Below are 4,980 nucleotides of genomic sequence, written 5' to 3' on the forward strand. Positions count from 1 at the left end.
ACAGAATCATAGGATAGGCCTGTAACGAGGACGTGATGGAGGCACTTAACTGTAAAAAATAAAAAAAAAAAAAAAGGTAGCTAGGAGCTTATAAAACAGGTGACCGTCAAATCCATTTTGTCAAGGTTTTGTTTTGTGTATTGTTTTTTAACTCAGAAAAACTATTGTTTTTAACTTAGAATGTAGGGGAGATCAAACTTCTAGGCAACAGTAGCGAAACATTCTAACTCATGTTTCAGATTGATTGACTTCCACATTCCTTTTAGGAGGGCTTACTATATTTTTTTAACATTCAGGTGTTTTTTAGGGGGGGAAGGTGTGTGTATATATGTCTTGGAATAAATTAATATTGCTGTACTGTTTAGTCTGATGGCCTGGAAGGAATCTGTTTACTGCTTGTTTTCTAGAAGACAAGCTTGAGAAACCAGAGAAGCCTGTAAATGGAGAAGACAAGGGTGACTCAGGTGTAGATACCCAAAATAGCGAAGGGAATGCAGATGAAGAAGATCCACTTGGACCCAACTGCTACTATGACAAAACCAAGTCCTTCTTTGATAATATCTCCTGTGATGACAATAGGTATGGCCTGTAAGGGAAAGCTTGTTAGCGTATTTAATGAGTGTCTGTGTTATGAGTAGTGCCAACACAACCTTATTACAATAAAGTCAATAAAGGCTACATCTGCATGCCAAAGATAAAATAAAATGGGAATACAGAGCACTTCTGATTGTATATGCTACAGAATCTCCTTTTCCAGTTTAGGTTTTTTGCTTTACTATGCAATTAGCACCTTAGTTAAGTCAATTACTGTTTTGCTTTTATAGTGTTTCTAAGTAGATACATAACTTAGCAAGTAGTATTGTTTGAATGGGAAGATAACATTACAGGAAGAGAAAAGCTTATCTTTCCTGTGGGCTTTTTTATTATGCACGTTGATGTGGATTGCTGAGTTTGAAGAATGGGGGATGAGAGGGAAGGTTGGGTTTATTTTACTAACAGCTAGATAAGATTAATACATGCAACTGTAAACTCTTACTTTCTTGTTCTCTGCTTTAAATTGCAAATGACTCTTTTTTTAATATATCATGTTGTCTGTAGAGGTTAGAGACTTGGCTATTCTCTACAGGAAACTTAGAGTGTTTTTGATTTATAACCGATGTTGTAACACACTTCATTTTGCTGAGTGAAGCGAGTTGTGGCAGACATCTAGGTTCTTGCAGAAGGCATAGTTTGTAAATTTGATGTGATAATGCATCATTTTTTATTTCACTGCCTTTGTGGTGGTTCTAACAAAACAGAGCAGCCTTCATTCTAAAGTGTTTTAAAAACAAAAACAGTCTTTGTTCCTATGTATGTGACAGGGAACGTCGACCAACCTGGGCTGAGGAAAGAAGATTGAATGCAGAGACCTTTGGAATACCACTGCGTCCTAATCGTGGCCGTGGAGGGTTCCGAGGCAGAGGGGGGATTGGTTTCCGAGGTGGAAGAGGACGAGGAGGTGGAAGAGGTGGTTTCACTACTCCCCGTGGTTTCCGTGGTGGTTTCAGAGGAGGTCGTGGAGGCAGGGAGTTTGCTGACTTTGAATATAGGGTAAAATACATTTAATCTTACACTAACTTGATCAACTGTGTTTGGAAACTAGTAGTATAACTTTTGCTGCTTTTAGATTTGATATCGAACTAGAAATTCTTGAATAGTGTTGTGCAGATAGATTCAGCTACTTAATGGAAAGTCTTTTGATTCTCGTTACTTATCATTGTTTGGCTGTCAACAGCAACCAAAAGCTGCCTTTAATCCGATGTCCTAAATATTTGTTCTGTAGCTGGATTTGAAGAAAAATATGAGAGATCTGTAGATCTAATAGAAGAGTTAGAAGAATTGCAGGCGTTTTTCTAGTCAATACTGAAAAACACAAAGAAGAAACTTGTAGTGTGCAAAGAAGTTCTTTGACTTCTTTGTGAATGAGTTGGCACAGTGCCTACGTACTTGTAATATACTACATAGCCCTTAAAATAGAATAATTGAAGTTAAGTGTACAGATGACCTTTTGTAAAAGACAGGTCAAATGTTTTTGACGTATGTAAGTTTGTTGCACAGTTTGTAATTATATTGTAGCTCAGTAGCTATTGGGAAAGCTGAGGCAAGATTGACTTTTTTCAGCCACTCATAGAGCAAAAAGAAACTGGGAGATAAATCAAAATCTTGCAGAAAAGATCACTACCCGTCCCATAGATAAAATATTTTCTAAAAGGTGAAAATAAGTATTATTACTTTAAGTAAATATGAACAGCATTATGCTCAAGTTGCCATAGAAGTCTGTTAACCAAAGTAGTCTGATGCACAAACATGCTTTTATCATCATGTAATCATATAAATAGTAATTTGCTCTGCAGAAGCTATGGTGGCTGAAATCACTGTTTCTCTTTTAGAGTATACTTTTGCAAAACTATCAAGGCATGCGCTTTCCTCTTTCCTGTGGAAGATCTTAACTCCTGTTTTTATCAGCCATTCCAAGGAAGAGAAGTTGGATGCCACCCTCTGCTAGTAAAGCAGTGTATTCTGTGCTAATGGTATCTTAGGTGCACTTCATTTTTCTTAAAAATAACCCCAAATCCACCTCTTATCAGTGCTAATGGATCAGACAGATTATATGAATTATGAGAGCTCACTCACTTGCAAAAATAAAATCTTTTCATAATTTCAGTGCAAGCTATTTTTCTAGACATCATCTTCAACTTGAATGCCACCCTATGAAGGAGCAGAAATAATGTGTGTTTAAAATCAGTAACAAATATAATTAACTGAATTAAAGCAAGTAAGTGTAGACTTTCACAATTCTGACTCAGACAGAAGAACTTCTGGTGGCTTATCTTGTGAGCAGTAATTTTTACAGAGCAAAATCATTGCATTCTGGTTGAAGATCCAATTTTTTACTTTAAAGCCTCTTCATAATTGCAGATGTCTGTCCCTCAGCCATTCCTTCCTTAAATTGCAAGAATTAGCCCTGTGATTTAAAGAAGTTTAGTAGCTGAGCATGAACTGAAATGAGGAGTTGAAGATCATAAATAGGTTTTTGTGAATGAATGTTTCACATTTGTCTGGATAAGTAGGAGGTGGCATACAGGCAGAGGATTTGTGCTACAACTTCAGTCAGTGAGCTATCTCGGTGTTTGCCAGTATTTTGACCAGCTGCTAATGTGGAGATTGGAGAAGTCTCTTTTCTGATTTCAGAAAATCAAAAGTAGTCGTTGGAGTGTATCTTCTCCCAGCGCTGTTCCCCGAATTAACCTGTCATTTTTTGTTTTGCAAAATTAATTGTAACATTCTACTGTTGTTCCCTCTAGAAAGACAACAAAGTTGCTGCATAGTCTACAGGAAAGCTGAAACTGCGTGAACGTCTAGATCTTCTTGATCCAGAGAATTAGTTTCAATCTCTGCAAAGAATGAAGTTAATTTGCTGTATACTTGTCACCAGCACTGGGATTTAACTATTTAATTTCAAAGGGGTGTAATGCAGTTACTTTTTGAAAAATGGCCATCTTTGAAAACAGTGAGCATTAAATATATTTGAGACAGAAGGATAAGTAATTTCTTATGTATAGTTAATTATAAAGCAGTACTTCGATGGAGTTTAAGTATTTTTTCATCACTGAAAGGATTTTTCTTATTACTAAACTGTATTTGATAATTGCTTCAAGTTGTAAGGACAATTGTATGCAGAAGGCCGTCGATACTGTGAGTGTTTTGATCCACTGAAGGTTGTTTTTTTGGAAATCCTGTAATATCCCTTTTGAGATGGTTGTACTTTATCAACTAGGGTGCTGGACAGTAGAAAACTTGCTTTGTCAGTCAGATATGTACACACAGTAAATACTGTTTCTTAGGCAAAGGAAACTTTTTATATAGTTGTAAAATTCCATTATATCCCATTGCCAAAGAAACGTTACAAACTTTGTATAGCTGTATAAAAAGCAACTAATTTTTTAAAGAATAAACATTTTTAAGTCTGCAAACATACTGTGTTATTGCAGAAGTTGATATGCTGAAGAACACTGAATTAGTTGTGTTTTTTTCTTTAGCAGCTTTTTGGGCTTAAATTTGATTTTATATTTGGAGTATAATGAAGATTTCAAATGTTCTTCCATTACACAAAACTGGATACACTCTTCGCTTCTCTTGCAAGCAATTGATTTTGTAGTTTCTGGCATATCACAGGATTTGACCAAATGAAAGAGATATTTTTCAAATGAGGACAAAATAAATTTCATATGTCCAAATTTTCAATTAATTTTACTTAGTGATAAATATTAACTTTTTTTTTAATAATGGACTAGGCACATGAGTTAAAGCGATTCTTCTGGAATGCCTGGGCCAGAAGTATGTCTGCATTTGTCAGTTTTTGGAACGTTAACTTTGTTGTAATACCTGTAGACATAAGCAATTGAGGAATTAGTGTTTGGAGTTGTTTGCATTTGATAGGCCATAGCTTGGAGAAGATGAGAACCTGGTTCTAAGATATTGCATCCGCAAATGACATAGTATGAACTTTTTGCCAGTTCTGATGCCTAGTTCCACCTTGTGGATACGCTGAAATAGAGACCCGGTCATTTGTGTCTGTATGTGTATGTGAAGGCCACAGGAATAAAGGGATCCAAAGATTAAACGTTTTGATCTAATTTACTGATTTTTTTTTTTTTTTAACTTCAAAGTACTCAGTGGTGATAAAGATGCGGAAAACTGCACTGTTGGAAAATTGGAATATTTAAAGTGGGTGATAGAATCTTAATTTTATAACTTTTGTATAGCACTCTGAGGAACTATTTTGTAATTGGTTTCCTTATTAAAGTCAAGTATTTGGCAGCCGTAGAAGTTAGATAACATTGTTAGTAACGTTTTTGCATGTGAACAGCACTGCCTTGTGGGGGCCGCCGGGGCTGGCTCCGAGCAGCTGCAGCGCTGTGGGAGCGCGGGGCTGCCGCA

The 4,980-nt window shown here is 36.2% G+C and overlaps 1 long non-coding RNA gene across 1 annotated transcript; it reads left to right on the forward strand.

Moving 5' to 3' along the window:
- The first annotated feature begins 376 nt into the window (after nt 1–376).
- Nucleotides 377–4,699, forward strand: LOC104912919. The gene is made up of 3 exons (XR_795010.3): nt 377–579; nt 1,362–1,590; nt 3,345–4,699. It is a non-coding gene; the product is annotated as an uncharacterized LOC104912919 (long non-coding RNA).
- The last annotated feature ends 281 nt before the right edge of the window (nt 4,700–4,980 follow it).

This window comes from Meleagris gallopavo, chromosome 13 (genome assembly GCF_000146605.3).
Source record: "Meleagris gallopavo isolate NT-WF06-2002-E0010 breed Aviagen turkey brand Nicholas breeding stock chromosome 13, Turkey_5.1, whole genome shotgun sequence".
Lineage (NCBI taxonomy): Eukaryota > Metazoa > Chordata > Aves > Galliformes > Phasianidae > Meleagris > Meleagris gallopavo.